We start from the raw sequence: 15,402 nt of genomic DNA on the forward strand, positions 1-15,402 counted from the left end.
CAAGGATGGAGGTTGTAGGAGCAAGGAGAAGTTGTCTGTAAAGTTGGTGGATGCCTATTTTCCATTTTGCAGTCCCTTGTCTCCCTCTTGTGGCCTCCTGGAGGCAAATAAATGTGCAAAAAAAAGACAGCCTGGCGGCCGGCTGTTGCAGTGTTGCCCTCTCAGGCAACACTGAGTGACTGACTGAGCCTCACCGTCTTATATAAAGTTCAGACGGAACTTTGCACGTGTCATAGTGGAGCCCTCAGGATTCCAGAGCCAGCTTTCTGACATCATAATGGGGCCTCAGAGATAAAAGCCTGGGCCCAGGCAGTGTTGGTCAGTGCTGCTCAGCAGGCAGCACTGGACTGGATTAAAGCTAATACAAGTTGTGAAGGAACAAGGGGTGGCTGTGGGCATGCACTTACTGCTGCTGCTGCTGCTGCTGCTGCTGCCAGTATTTGCACGGCAGGAGGGCATTTGGGCGTTGCCAAGAAGGCGTTTTTATGTCGATTCCTCCTCTTTCAGCACTGCATTGTGGTGCAAGCAAAAGAAGCAAATCCTGTGTAGCTTCCTCTCCGGCCTTTATTCACCTCCCGCTTAGTAGCTGTAAATGTGTGTGAGCCTGCAGGGCCCCATGGAATTGCCTAGGAGTAGGCTGAATCACTGCAAGGGGTGAACAGCAGTATTAGGCAGGCTCGGTCAACGCCAGGCCCATTCGGGTTATCGCTTCTCGGCCTTTTGGCTAAGATCAAGTGTAGTATCTGTTCTTATCAGTTTAATATCTGATACGTCCCCTATCTGGGGACCATATATTAAATGGATTTTTAGAACAGGGAGATGGAAATAGAGCTTGCTCTGTCCACTCCACGCATTGACCTGGTATTGCAGTATTTCCAGGACCGGTGCACCCTTCCCTTATGTGTTTACTAAAATCAGATTCCAAAAGTGCTATTTGTGTTTGCTATTGTTTTTGTCTTTCTGATGGGATCTCCCCTTTTAATCCCATTATTTCAACACCTGTTGGACAATGCATGAGTGATAATGAGCTCATTGATTAAATGCAATTAATGAATAGATTGCCACCTCTTGTTGTGTGTCGTCTGTGTTTCTGTGTTTCCGGCATTTCACATTGGAACAGCTCATTCACCTTCCTTGTCTTCTCTCCGCCCTCCCTTTTAGGTAAGTTAAAGAGCTGCACCTGAGCCAGCCACTGATTGATTGATTGATTGATTGATTGATTGATTGATTGATTGATTGATGCAGCACCACAGTCAAATAGTGGAGTGGAGTAGGGGAACAGCAAACAGCCAATAAAGCAGCCCGCCCGCTCGCCTGCCCGCCACAATGGACCTACCTGTGTACACTAGATGGATGTGATGGAATGTACTGTCGTCCCTACATTTCAAGAAGAAGTAAGAATTGCAGTTGCAACAAAGCCTTGCTTGCCTACAAAGAGAGCAGCAATTTGGATTTGTTACTATGTTACCTAGAAGAATAACAAACTGTGCAAGGATGGAGGTTGTAGGAGCAAGGAGAAGTTGTCTGTAAAGTTGGTGGATGCCTATTTTCCATTTTGCAGTCCCTTGTCTCCCTCTTGTGGCCTCCTGGAGGCAAATAAATGTGCAAAAAAAAGACAGCCTGGCGGCCGGCTGTTGCAGTGTTGCCCTCTCAGGCAACACTGAGTGACTGACTGAGCCTCACCGTCTTATATAAAGTTCAGACGGAACTTTGCACGTGTCATAGTGGAGCCCTCAGGATTCCAGAGCCAGCTTTCTGACATCATAATGGGGCCTCAGAGATAAAAGCCTGGGCCCAGGCAGTGTTGGTCAGTGCTGCTCAGCAGGCAGCACTGGACTGGATTAAAGCTAATACAAGTTGTGAAGGAACAAGGGGTGGCTGTGGGCATGCACTTACTGCTGCTGCTGCTGCTGCTGCTGCTGCCAGAATTTGCACGGCAGGAGGGCATTTGGGCGTTGCCAAGAAGGCGTTTTTATGTCGATTCCTCCTCTTTCAGCACTGCATTGTGGTGCAAGCAAAAGAAGCAAATCCTGTGTAGCTTCCTCTCCGGCCTTTATTCACCTCCCGCTTAGTAGCTGTAAATGTGTGTGAGCCTGCAGGGCCCCATGGAATTGCCTAGGAGTAGGCTGAATCGCTGCAAGGGGTGAACAGCAGTATTAGGCAGGCTCGGTCAACGCCAGGCCCATTCGGGTTATCGCTTCTCGGCCTTTTGGCTAAGATCAAGTGTAGTATCTGTTCTTATCAGTTTAATATCTGATACGTCCCCTATCTGGGGACCATATATTAAATGGATTTTTAGAACAGGGAGATGGAAATAGAGCTTGCTCTGTCCACTCCACGCATTGACCTGGTATTGCAGTATTTCCAGGACCGGTGCACCCTTCCCTTATGTGTTTACTAAAATCAGATTCCAAAAGTGCTATTTGTGTTTGCTATTGTTTTTGTCTTTCTGATGGGATCTCCCCTTTTAATCCCATTATTTCAACACCTGTTGGACAATGCATGAGTGATAATGAGCTCATTGATTAAATGCAATTAATGAATAGATTGCCACCTCTTGTTGTGTGTCGTCTGTGTTTCTGTGTTTCCGGCATTTCACATTGGAACAGCTCATTCACCTTCCTTGTCTTCTCTCCGCCCTCCCTTTTAGGTAAGTTAAAGAGCTGCACCTGAGCCAGCCACTGATTGATTGATTGATTGATTGATTGATTGATTGATTGATTGATTGATTGATTGATTGATTGATTGATTGATGCAGCACCACAGTCAAATAGTGGAGTGGAGTAGGGGAACAGCAAACAGCCAATAAAGCAGCCCGCCCGCTCGCCTGCCCGCCACAATGGACCTACCTGTGTACACTAGATGGATGTGATGGAATGTACTGTCGTCCCTACATTTCAAGAAGAAGTAAGAATTGCAGTTGCAACAAAGCCTTGCTTGCCTACAAAGAGAGCAGCAATTTGGATTTGTTACTATGTTACCTAGAAGAATAACAAACTGTGCAAGGATGGAGGTTGTAGGAGCAAGGAGAAGTTGTCTGTAAAGTTGGTGGATGCCTATTTTCCATTTTGCAGTCCCTTGTCTCCCTCTTGTGGCCTCCTGGAGGCAAATAAATGTGCAAAAAAAAGACAGCCTGGCGGCCAGCTGTTGCAGTGTTGCCCTCTCAGGCAACACTGAGTGACTGACTGAGCCTCACCGTCTGATATAAAGTTCAGACGGAACTTTGCACGTGTCATAGTGGAGCCCTCAGGATTCCAGAGCCAGCTTTCTGACATCATAATGGGGCCTCAGAGATAAAAGCCTGGGCCCAGGCAGTGTTGGTCAGTGCTGCTCAGCAGGCAGCACTGGACTGGATTAAAGCTAATACAAGTTGTGAAGGAACAAGGGGTGGCTGTGGGCATGCACTTACTGCTGCTGCTGCTGCTGCTGCTGCTGCCAGTATTTGCACGGCAGGAGGGCATTTGGGCGTTGCCAAGAAGGCGTTTTTATGTCGATTCCTCCTCTTTCAGCACTGCATTGTGGTGCAAGCAAAAGAAGCAAATCCTGTGTAGCTTCCTCTCCGGCCTTTATTCACCTCCCGCTTAGTAGCTGTAAATGTGTGTGAGCCTGCAGGGCCCCATGGAATTGCCTAGGAGTAGGCTGAATCGCTGCAAGGGGTGAACAGCAGTATTAGGCAGGCTCGGTCAACGCCAGGCCCATTCGGGTTATCGCTTCTCGGCCTTTTGGCTAAGATCAAGTGTAGTATCTGTTCTTATCAGTTTAATATCTGATACATCCCCTATCTGGGGACCATATATTAAATGGATTTTTAGAACAGGGAGATGGAAATAGAGCTTGCTCTGTCCACTCCACGCATTGACCTGGTATTGCAGTATTTCCAGGACCGGTGCACCCTTCCCTTATGTGTTTACTAAAATCAGATTCCAAAAGTGCTATTTGTGTTTGCTATTGTTTTTGTCTTTCTGATGGGATCTCCCCTTTTAATCCCATTATTTCAACACCTGTTGGACAATGCATGAGTGATAATGAGCTCATTGATTAAATGCAATTAATGAATAGATTGCCACCTCTTGTTGTGTGTCGTCTGTGTTTCTGTGTTTCCGGCATTTCACATTGGAACAGCTCATTCACCTTCCTTGTCTTCTCTCCGCCCTCCCTTTTAGGTAAGTTAAAGAGCTGCACCTGAGCCAGCCACTGATTGATTGATTGATTGATTGATTGATTGATTGATTGATTGATTGATTGATTGATTGATTGATTGATGCAGCACCACAGTCAAATAGTGGAGTGGAGTAGGGGAACAGCAAACAGCCAATAAAGCAGCCCGCCCGCTCGCCTGCCCGCCACAATGGACCTACCTGTGTACACTAGATGGATGTGATGGAATGTACTGTCGTCCCTACATTTCAAGAAGAAGTAAGAATTGCAGTTGCAACAAAGCCTTGCTTGCCTACAAAGAGAGCAGCAATTTGGATTTGTTACTATGTTACCTAGAAGAATAACAAACTGTGCAAGGATGGAGGTTGTAGGAGCAAGGAGAAGTTGTCTGTAAAGTTGGTGGATGCCTATTTTCCATTTTGCAGTCCCTTGTCTCCCTCTTGTGGCCTCCTGGAGGCAACTAGCTGTGCAAAAAAAAGACAGCCTGGCGGCCGGCTGTTGCAGTGTTGCCCTCTCAGGCAACACTGAGTGACTGACTGAGCCTCACCGTCTTATATAAAGTTCAGACGGAACTTTGCACGTGTCATAGTGGAGCCCTCAGGATTCCAGAGCCAGCTTTCTGACATCATAATGGGGCCTCAGAGATAAAAGCCTGGGCCCAGGCAGTGTTGGTCAGTGCTGCTCAGCAGGCAGCACTGGACTGGATTAAAGCTAATACAAGTTGTGAAGGAACAAGGGGTGGCTGTGGGCATGCACTTACTGCTGCTGCTGCTGCTGCTGCTGCTGCCAGTATTTGCACGGCAGGAGGGCATTTGGGCGTTGCCAAGAAGGCGTTTTTATGTCGATTCCTCCTCTTTCAGCACTGCATTGTGGTGCAAGCAAAAGAAGCAAATCCTGTGTAGCTTCCTCTCCGGCCTTTATTCACCTCCCGCTTAGTAGCTGTAAATGTGTGTGAGCCTGCAGGGCCCCATGGAATTGCCTAGGAGTAGGCTGAATCGCTGCAAGGGGTGAACAGCAGTATTAGGCAGGCTCGGTCAACGCCAGGCCCATTCGGGTTATCGCTTCTCGGCCTTTTGGCTAAGATCAAGTGTAGTATCTGTTCTTATCAGTTTAATATCTGATACGTCCCCTATCTGGGGACCATATATTAAATGGATTTTTAGAACAGGGAGATGGAAATAGAGCTTGCTCTGTCCACTCCACGCATTGACCTGGTATTGCAGTATTTCCAGGACCGGTGCACCCTTCCCTTATGTGTTTACTAAAATCAGATTCCAAAAGTGCTATTTGTGTTTGCTATTGTTTTTGTCTTTCTGATGGGATCTCCCCTTTTAATCCCATTATTTCAACACCTGTTGGACAATGCATGAGTGATAATGAGCTCATTGATTAAATGCAATTAATGAATAGATTGCCACCTCTTGTTGTGTGTCGTCTGTGTTTCTGTGTTTCCGGCATTTCACATTGGAACAGCTCATTCACCTTCCTTGTCTTCTCTCCGCCCTCCCTTTTAGGTAAGTTAAAGAGCTGCACCTGAGCCAGCCACTGATTGATTGATTGATTGATTGATTGATTGATTGATTGATTGATTGATTGATTGATTGATTGATGCAGCACCACAGTCAAATAGTGGAGTGGAGTAGGGGAACAGCAAACAGCCAATAAAGCAGCCCGCCCGCTCGCCTGCCCGCCACAATGGACCTACCTGTGTACACTAGATGGATGTGATGGAATGTACTGTCGTCCCTACATTTCAAGAAGAAGTAAGAATTGCAGTTGCAACAAAGCCTTGCTTGCCTACAAAGAGAGCAGCAATTTGGATTTGTTACTATGTTACCTAGAAGAATAACAAACTGTGCAAGGATGGAGGTTGTAGGAGCAAGGAGAAGTTGTCTGTAAAGTTGGTGGATGCCTATTTTCCATTTTGCAGTCCCTTGTCTCCCTCTTGTGGCCTCCTGGAGGCAAATAAATGTGCAAAAAAAAGACAGCCTGGCGGCCGGCTGTTGCAGTGTTGCCCTCTCAGGCAACACTGAGTGACTGACTGAGCCTCACCGTCTTATATAAAGTTCAGACGGAACTTTGCACGTGTCATAGTGGAGCCCTCAGGATTCCAGAGCCAGCTTTCTGACATCATAATGGGGCCTCAGAGATAAAAGCCTGGGCCCAGGCAGTGTTGGTCAGTGCTGCTCAGCAGGCAGCACTGGACTGGATTAAAGCTAATACAAGTTGTGAAGGAACAAGGGGTGGCTGTGGGCATGCACTTACTGCTGCTGCTGCTGCTGCTGCTGCTGCCAGTATTTGCACGGCAGGAGGGCATTTGGGCGTTGCCAAGAAGGCGTTTTTATGTCGATTCCTCCTCTTTCAGCACTGCATTGTGGTGCAAGCAAAAGAAGCAAATCCTGTGTAGCTTCCTCTCCGGCCTTTATTCACCTCCCGCTTAGTAGCTGTAAATGTGTGTGAGCCTGCAGGGCCCCATGGAATTGCCTAGGAGTAGGCTGAATCGCTGCAAGGGGTGAACAGCAGTATTAGGCAGGCTCGGTCAACGCCAGGCCCATTCGGGTTATCGCTTCTCGGCCTTTTGGCTAAGATCAAGTGTAGTATCTGTTCTTATCAGTTTAATATCTGATACGTCCCCTATCTGGGGACCATATATTAAATGGATTTTTAGAACAGGGAGATGGAAATAGAGCTTGCTCTGTCCACTCCACGCATTGACCTGGTATTGCAGTATTTCCAGGACCGGTGCACCCTTCCCTTATGTGTTTACTAAAATCAGATTCCAAAAGTGCTATTTGTGTTTGCTATTGTTTTTGTCTTTCTGATGGGATCTCCCCTTTTAATCCCATTATTTCAACACCTGTTGGACAATGCATGAGTGATAATGAGCTCATTGATTAAATGCAATTAATGAATAGATTGCCACCTCTTGTTGTGTGTCGTCTGTGTTTCTGTGTTTCCGGCATTTCACATTGGAACAGCTCATTCACCTTCCTTGTCTTCTCTCCGCCCTCCCTTTTAGGTAAGTTAAAGAGCTGCACCTGAGCCAGCCACTGATTGATTGATTGATTGATTGATTGATTGATTGATTGATTGATTGATTGATTGATGCAGCACCACAGTCAAATAGTGGAGTGGAGTAGGGGAACAGCAAACAGCCAATAAAGCAGCCCGCCCGCTCGCCTGCCCGCCACAATGGACCTACCTGTGTACACTAGATGGATGTGATGGAATGTACTGTCGTCCCTACATTTCAAGAAGAAGTAAGAATTGCAGTTGCAACAAAGCCTTGCTTGCCTACAAAGAGAGCAGCAATTTGGATTTGTTACTATGTTACCTAGAAGAATAACAAACTGTGCAAGGATGGAGGTTGTAGGAGCAAGGAGAAGTTGTCTGTAAAGTTGGTGGATGCCTATTTTCCATTTTGCAGTCCCTTGTCTCCCTCTTGTGGCCTCCTGGAGGCAAATAAATGTGCAAAAAAAAGACAGCCTGGCGGCCGGCTGTTGCAGTGTTGCCCTCTCAGGCAACACTGAGTGACTGACTGAGCCTCACCGTCTTATATAAAGTTCAGACGGAACTTTGCACGTGTCATAGTGGAGCCCTCAGGATTCCAGAGCCAGCTTTCTGACATCATAATGGGGCCTCAGAGATAAAAGCCTGGGCCCAGGCAGTGTTGGTCAGTGCTGCTCAGCAGGCAGCACTGGACTGGATTAAAGCTAATACAAGTTGTGAAGGAACAAGGGGTGGCTGTGGGCATGCACTTACTGCTGCTGCTGCTGCTGCTGCTGCTGCTGCTGCTGCCAGTATTTGCACGGCAGGAGGGCATTTGGGCGTTGCCAAGAAGGCGTTTTTATGTCGATTCCTCCTCTTTCAGCACTGCATTGTGGTGCAAGCAAAAGAAGCAAATCCTGTGTAGCTTCCTCTCCGGCCTTTATTCACCTCCCGCTTAGTAGCTGTAAATGTGTGTGAGCCTGCAGGGCCCCATGGAATTGCCTAGGAGTAGGCTGAATCGCTGCAAGGGGTGAACAGCAGTATTAGGCAGGCTCGGTCAACGCCAGGCCCATTCGGGTTATCGCTTCTCGGCCTTTTGGCTAAGATCAAGTGTAGTATCTGTTCTTATCAGTTTAATATCTGATACGTCCCCTATCTGGGGACCATATATTAAATGGATTTTTAGAACAGGGAGATGGAAATAGAGCTTGCTCTGTCCACTCCACGCATTGACCTGGTATTGCAGTATTTCCAGGACCGGTGCACCCTTCCCTTATGTGTTTACTAAAATCAGATTCCAAAAGTGCTATTTGTGTTTGCTATTGTTTTTGTCTTTCTGATGGGATCTCCCCTTTTAATCCCATTATTTCAACACCTGTTGGACAATGCATGAGTGATAATGAGCTCATTGATTAAATGCAATTAATGAATAGATTGCCACCTCTTGTTGTGTGTCGTCTGTGTTTCTGTGTTTCCGGCATTTCACATTGGAACAGCTCATTCACCTTCCTTGTCTTCTCTCCGCCCTCCCTTTTAGGTAAGTTAAAGAGCTGCACCTGAGCCAGCCACTGATTGATTGATTGATTGATTGATTGATTGATTGATTGATTGATTGATTGATTGATTGATGCAGCACCACAGTCAAATAGTGGAGTGGAGTAGGGGAACAGCAAACAGCCAATAAAGCAGCCCGCCCGCTCGCCTGCCCGCCACAATGGACCTACCTGTGTACACTAGATGGATGTGATGGAATGTACTGTCGTCCCTACATTTCAAGAAGAAGTAAGAATTGCAGTTGCAACAAAGCCTTGCTTGCCTACAAAGAGAGCAGCAATTTGGATTTGTTACTATGTTACCTAGAAGAATAACAAACTGTGCAAGGATGGAGGTTGTAGGAGCAAGGAGAAGTTGTCTGTAAAGTTGGTGGAATTTTGCAGTCCCTTGTCTCCCTCTTGTGGCCTCCTGGAGGCAAATAAATGTGCAAAAAAAAGACAGCCTGGCGGCTGGCTGTTGCAGTGTTGCCCTCTCAGGCAACACTGAGTGACTGACTGAGCCTCACCGTCTTATATAAAGTTCAGACGGAACTTTGCACGTGTCATAGTGGAGCCCTCAGGATTCCAGAGCCAGCTTTCTGACATCATAATGGGGCCTCAGAGATAAAAGCCTGGGCCCAGGCAGTGTTGGTCAGTGCTGCTCAGCAGGCAGCACTGGACTGGATTAAAGCTAATACAAGTTGTGAAGGAACAAGGGGTGGCTGTGGGCATGCACTTACTGCTGCTGCTGCTGCTGCTGCTGCTGCTGCCAGTATTTGCACGGCAGGAGGGCATTTGGGCGTTGCCAAGAAGGCGTTTTTATGTCGATTCCTCCTCTTTCAGCACTGCATTGTGGTGCAAGCAAAAGAAGCAAATCCTGTGTAGCTTCCTCTCCGGCCTTTATTCACCTCCCGCTTAGTAGCTGTAAATGTGTGTGAGCCTGCAGGGCCCCATGGAATTGCCTAGGAGTAGGCTGAATCGCTGCAAGGGGTGAACAGCAGTATTAGGCAGGCTCGGTCAACGCCAGGCCCATTCGGGTTATCGCTTCTCGGCCTTTTGGCTAAGATCAAGTGTAGTATCTGTTCTTATCAGTTTAATATCTGATACGTCCCCTATCTGGGGACCATATATTAAATGGATTTTTAGAACAGGGAGATGGAAATAGAGCTTGCTCTGTCCACTCCACGCATTGACCTGGTATTGCAGTATTTCCAGGACCGGTGCACCCTTCCCTTATGTGTTTACTAAAATCAGATTCCAAAAGTGCTATTTGTGTTTGCTATTGTTTTTGTCTTTCTGATGGGATCTCCCCTTTTAATCCCATTATTTCAACACCTGTTGGACAATGCATGAGTGATAATGAGCTCATTGATTAAATGCAATTAATGAATAGATTGCCACCTCTTGTTGTGTGTCGTCTGTGTTTCTGTGTTTCCGGCATTTCACATTGGAACAGCTCATTCACCTTCCTTGTCTTCTCTCCGCCCTCCCTTTTAGGTAAGTTAAAGAGCTGCACCTGAGCCAGCCACTGATTGATTGATTGATTGATTGATTGATTGATTGATTGATTGATTGATTGATGCAGCACCACAGTCAAATAGTGGAGTGGAGTAGGGGAACAGCAAACAGCCAATAAAGCAGCCCGCCCGCTCGCCTGCCCGCCACAATGGACCTACCTGTGTACACTAGATGGATGTGATGGAATGTACTGTCGTCCCTACATTTCAAGAAGAAGTAAGAATTGCAGTTGCAACAAAGCCTTGCTTGCCTACAAAGAGAGCAGCAATTTGGATTTGTTACTATGTTACCTAGAAGAATAACAAACTGTGCAAGGATGGAGGTTGTAGGAGCAAGGAGAAGTTGTCTGTAAAGTTGGTGGATGCCTATTTTCCATTTTGCAGTCCCTTGTCTCCCTCTTGTGGCCTCCTGGAGGCAAATAAATGTGCAAAAAAAAGACAGCCTGGCGGCCGGCTGTTGCAGTGTTGCCCTCTCAGGCAACACTGAGTGACTGACTGAGCCTCACCGTCTTATATAAAGTTCAGACGGAACTTTGCACGTGTCATAGTGGAGCCCTCAGGATTCCAGAGCCAGCTTTCTGACATCATAATGGGGCCTCAGAGATAAAAGCCTGGGCCCAGGCAGTGTTGGTCAGTGCTGCTCAGCAGGCAGCACTGGACTGGATTAAAGCTAATACAAGTTGTGAAGGAACAAGGGGTGGCTGTGGGCATGCACTTACTGCTGCTGCTGCTGCTGCTGCTGCCAGTATTTGCACGGCAGGAGGGCATTTGGGCGTTGCCAAGAAGGCGTTTTTATGTCGATTCCTCCTCTTTCAGCACTGCATTGTGGTGCAAGCAAAAGAAGCAAATCCTGTGTAGCTTCCACTCCGGCCTTTATTCACCTCCCGCTTAGTAGCTGTAAATGTGTGTGAGCCTGCAGGGCCCCATGGAATTGCCTAGGAGTAGGCTGAATCGCTGCAAGGGGTGAACAGCAGTATTAGGCAGGCTCGGTCAACGCCAGGCCCATTCGGGTTATCGCTTCTCGGCCTTTTGGCTAAGATCAAGTGTAGTATCTGTTCTTATCAGTTTAATATCTGATACGTCCCCTATCTGGGGACCATATATTAAATGGATTTTTAGAACAGGGAGATGGAAATAGAGCTTGCTCTGTCCACTCCACGCATTGACCTGGTATTGCAGTATTTCCAGGACCGGTGCACCCTTCCCTTATGTGTTTACTAAAATCAGATTCCAAAAGTGCTATTTGTGTTTGCTATTGTTTTTGTCTTTCTGATGGGATCTCCCCTTTTAATCCCATTATTTCAACACCTGTTGGACAATGCATGAGTGATAATGAGCTCATTGATTAAATGCAATTAATGAATAGATTGCCACCTCTTGTTGTGTGTCGTCTGTGTTTCTGTGTTTCCGGCATTTCACATTGGAACAGCTCATTCACCTTCCTTGTCTTCTCTCCGCCCTCCCTTTTAGGTAAGTTAAAGAGCTGCACCTGAGCCAGCCACTGATTGATTGATTGATTGATTGATTGATTGATTGATTGATTGATGCAGCACCACAGTCAAATAGTGGAGTGGAGTAGGGGAACAGCAAACAGCCAATAAAGCAGCCCGCCCGCTCGCCTGCCCGCCACAATGGACCTACCTGTGTACACTAGATGGATGTGATGGAATGTACTGTCGTCCCTACATTTCAAGAAGAAGTAAGAATTGCAGTTGCAACAAAGCCTTGCTTGCCTACAAAGAGAGCAGCAATTTGGATTTGTTACTATGTTACCTAGAAGAATAACAAACTGTGCAAGGATGGAGGTTGTAGGAGCAAGGAGAAGTTGTCTGTAAAGTTGGTGGATGCCTATTTTCCATTTTGCAGTCCCTTGTCTCCCTCTTGTGGCCTCCTGGAGGCAAATAAATGTGCAAAAAAAAGACAGCCTGGCGGCTGGCTGTTGCAGTGTTGCCCTCTCAGGCAACACTGAGTGACTGACTGAGCCTCACCGTCTTATATAAAGTTCAGACGGAACTTTGCACGTGTCATAGTGGAGCCCTCAGGATTCCAGAGCCAGCTTTCTGACATCATAATGGGGCCTCAGAGATAAAAGCCTGGGCCAGTGGCGTAACTACCGCGGTAGCAGCAGTAGCGGCTGCTACGGGGCCCGGGGCTTGAGGGGGCCCGTGCCGCCAGCCGACACGCCCTCCCAAATGCCCGGTGGCGCCGCTAGCAGCCGTTATGGCTGCTACAGGGGTAGCACCGCTACTGTGGGGCCCGCGCCAACGAGCCTTACACAGGCACTCTCATGCCTGTAGGTGTCGCTAGCACCGGAGGGGGCCCCGGTGCTAGCGGCAGCCAAATACATGTATTAGCACTGAATGGCCGGGCATGTTCCGTGCCTGACCATCCAGTGCCTTACAATGACACTGATTGGCTAGCGGCGCGATGACATCATCGCGCCGCTTCCATGCTTGGAAGGTGCTGATTGGCGGGGCAAGTCATTCTGTCCCGCCAATCAGCGTCATTGGAGGACGCTCGTTCAGCTCCTGCAGACATGCTCAGAAGAGAGCATGTCTGCATCGCCAGTGAACAGCGTGGGAACCGGAGAATGTGAGTATGTCAACTTTATATATTTTTTTCCTCATAAAAATGTGAATGGCATTATCTATAGTGGGGGGGGGGGGGTCGTCTTTATGTGGGCTATTATATATAGGGGGGTCTATATGTGGGGCAGTAGCTACAGGGGGGTCTATATGTGGGGGTGGGGGCCACTATATACAGGGGGGTCTATATGTGGGCCACTATATACAGGGGGGGGTCTATATGTGGGGCACTAGCTACAGGGGAGGTCTGTATGTGGGGATGTGGGCCACTATCTACAGGGGGGTCTATATGTGGGGCAGTATATGTGAGACACTATACAGGGGTGGGCTATATGTAGAGCACTATCTATAGGGGAGCTATTTTTTAGGGTACTTTCTATAGGGGTGGGCTATGTGTGGGACACTATATACAGGGGTGGGTTACCTGTGGGGCACTAGCAACAGGGTGGCTATATGTAGTGCGCAGTCTACAGGGGTGGGCTATATGTGGGACAATATCTACAGAGGTGGGCTATACGTGGAGCACTAACTATAGGGGAAGCTATATGTAGGGCAGCACGGTGGCTCAGTGGTTAGCACTATTGCCTTGCAGCTCTGGAGTCCATATGTGGGCACTATCTACAGGGGCTTCTATGTAGGTCACTATCTACAGGGGGCATGTTGTGTGTGTGAGACAGTTATATTTAGATGTGTTGAGAATTTTAACTTTGTTTACAGGTGCAGAAATGTTTTAAAAGTGAGAAGCTGAAGACATCTAAACGGAAAACTGCAGAAATGGGTCATGGCCGGGAGAAATCCATCATAGATGTCTGAACCGGAGTGAGAAGAAAAGAACTAGAATCTGAGACGTCACCGGTGAGTCACTTAATGTAAATGTTTATTCTGCCTCTAATCAGTATTGTAGTCACTGTATGATCTGCAGCGAGATGATGGTGGTATGATTTTTTTTTTGTGAAACCGCATCTCCCAGCATATCCTTATCATTGTTTCGGCCATGCTGGGAGCTGTAGTTTTACGCCGTACAAACCTATGCGCAGTGGCGTAACTACCGCTATAGCAGCCGTAGCGACTTCTACGGGGCCTGCAGCATGAGGGGGCCCGTGCCACCCGTCGGCACGGCCCCTCCCATGGCCGCAGGCTCCGCTAGCAGCCGCTATGGCTGCTACAGCGAGACGCCACTGAAGGGGTTGTTCCTACAAAAGACATGCATCCCCTATCCACAGGATAGGGATACATGTGGGATCGCTGGGACGCCCAGCGATGAGGAGAACGGGGGACCGAAAGTCCCCCCTAAGTTCTCCATGGCAAACCTCGGACTTCCGTAGTCTGTCTGCAGCTCCATGGAAATGACTTGCGCACCGGTCGTGCTTGTGCGCATGCGTGACCAGCGCTCCTTTCATTTTTATTGAACTGCGCAGACGCCAGAAGTCCGAGGTTAGTCATGGAGAACTTCGGGGAACTTTCGGTCTCCTTATCGCTGCCAGCGATCACACATGTATCCCCTATCCTGTGGATAGGGGATGCATGTCTTTTGTAGGACAAACTATAGGCCGCTTTTTTTTTTGGGGGGGGGCTGTATGGCGTTATCTACAGAGGGGGCTGTATGGCGTTATCTACAGAGGGGGTCTGTATGGCGTTATCTACAGAGGGGGCTGTATGGCGTTATCTACAGGGGGCTGTGTATGGTGCTATCTATAGGGGGGCGCTGTGTGGTGGAATCTATAGGGAGGCACTATCTACAAGGGGGGGGGGGGTTGTGTGATACCCAGCAGAGGGGGGGGGGCCCAGTCAAAAGTTTGCTATGGGGCCCAGTCTTTCCTAGTTACGCCCCTGGCCTGGGCCCAGGCAGTGTTGGTCAGTGCTGCTCAGCAGGCAGCACTGGACTGGATTAAAGCTAATACAAGTTGTGAAGGAACAAGGGGTGGCTGTGGGCATGCACTTACTGCTGCTGCTGCTGCTGCTGCTGCTGCTGCTGCCAGTATTTGCACGGCAGGAGGGCATTTGGGCGTTGCCAAGAAGGCGTTTTTATGTCGATTCCTCCTCTTTCAGCACTGCATTGTGGTGCAAGCAAAAGAAGCAAATCCTGTGTAGCTTCCTCTCCGGCCTTTATTCACCTCCCGCTTAGTAGCTGTAAATGTGTGTGAGCCTGCAGGGCCCCATGGAATTGCCTAGGAGTAGGCTGAATCGCTGCAAGGGGTGAACAGCAGTATTAGGCAGGCTCGGTCAACGCCAGGCCCATTCGGGTTATCGCTTCTCGGCCTTTTGGCTAAGATCAAGTGTAGTATCTGTTCTTATCAGTTTAATATCTGATACGTCCCCTATCTGGGGACCATATATTAAATGGATTTTTAGAACAGGGAGATGGAAATAGAGCTTGCTCTGTCCACTCCACGCATTGACCTGGTATTGCAGTATTTCCAGGACCGGTGCACCCTTCCCTTATGTGTTTACTAAAATCAGATTCCAAAAGTGCTATTTGTGTTTGCTATTGTTTTTGTCTTTCTGATGGGATCTCCCCTTTTAATCCCATTATTTCAACACCTGTTGGACAATGCATGAGTGATAATGAGCTCATTGATTAAATGCAATTAATGAATAGATTGCCACCTCTTGTTGTGTGTC

At 48.0% G+C, this 15,402-nt stretch overlaps 9 non-coding genes across 9 annotated transcripts; all 9 read left to right on the forward strand.

Moving 5' to 3' along the window:
* The first annotated feature begins 704 nt into the window (after nucleotides 1-704).
* On the forward strand, nucleotides 705-895 carry LOC142716163 (U2 spliceosomal RNA). The gene has a single exon (XR_012871426.1). It is a non-coding gene; the product is annotated as a U2 spliceosomal RNA (small nuclear RNA).
* A 1,298-nt stretch (nucleotides 896-2,193) lies between these two features.
* Nucleotides 2,194-2,384, forward strand: LOC142716164 (U2 spliceosomal RNA). Its single transcript, XR_012871427.1, has one exon. It is a non-coding gene; the product is annotated as a U2 spliceosomal RNA (small nuclear RNA).
* Nucleotides 2,385-3,706: 1,322 nt separating this feature from the next.
* LOC142716192 (U2 spliceosomal RNA) lies at nucleotides 3,707-3,897 on the forward strand. The gene has a single exon (XR_012871453.1). It is a non-coding gene; the product is annotated as a U2 spliceosomal RNA (small nuclear RNA).
* Nucleotides 3,898-5,215: 1,318 nt separating this feature from the next.
* On the forward strand, nucleotides 5,216-5,406 carry LOC142716166 (U2 spliceosomal RNA). The gene has a single exon (XR_012871429.1). It is a non-coding gene; the product is annotated as a U2 spliceosomal RNA (small nuclear RNA).
* Nucleotides 5,407-6,720: 1,314 nt separating this feature from the next.
* LOC142716167 (U2 spliceosomal RNA) lies at nucleotides 6,721-6,911 on the forward strand. The gene has a single exon (XR_012871430.1). It is a non-coding gene; the product is annotated as a U2 spliceosomal RNA (small nuclear RNA).
* A 1,315-nt stretch (nucleotides 6,912-8,226) lies between these two features.
* LOC142716168 (U2 spliceosomal RNA) lies at nucleotides 8,227-8,417 on the forward strand. The gene has a single exon (XR_012871431.1). It is a non-coding gene; the product is annotated as a U2 spliceosomal RNA (small nuclear RNA).
* A 1,301-nt stretch (nucleotides 8,418-9,718) lies between these two features.
* On the forward strand, nucleotides 9,719-9,909 carry LOC142716170 (U2 spliceosomal RNA). The gene has a single exon (XR_012871432.1). It is a non-coding gene; the product is annotated as a U2 spliceosomal RNA (small nuclear RNA).
* Nucleotides 9,910-11,208: 1,299 nt separating this feature from the next.
* Nucleotides 11,209-11,399, forward strand: LOC142716171 (U2 spliceosomal RNA). The gene has a single exon (XR_012871433.1). It is a non-coding gene; the product is annotated as a U2 spliceosomal RNA (small nuclear RNA).
* A 3,627-nt stretch (nucleotides 11,400-15,026) lies between these two features.
* Nucleotides 15,027-15,217, forward strand: LOC142716172 (U2 spliceosomal RNA). The gene has a single exon (XR_012871434.1). It is a non-coding gene; the product is annotated as a U2 spliceosomal RNA (small nuclear RNA).
* The last annotated feature ends 185 nt before the right edge of the window (nucleotides 15,218-15,402 follow it).

The sequence above is a fragment of the Rhinoderma darwinii genome, unplaced genomic scaffold, assembly GCF_050947455.1.
Source record: "Rhinoderma darwinii isolate aRhiDar2 unplaced genomic scaffold, aRhiDar2.hap1 Scaffold_4475, whole genome shotgun sequence".
NCBI lineage: Eukaryota > Metazoa > Chordata > Amphibia > Anura > Rhinodermatidae > Rhinoderma > Rhinoderma darwinii.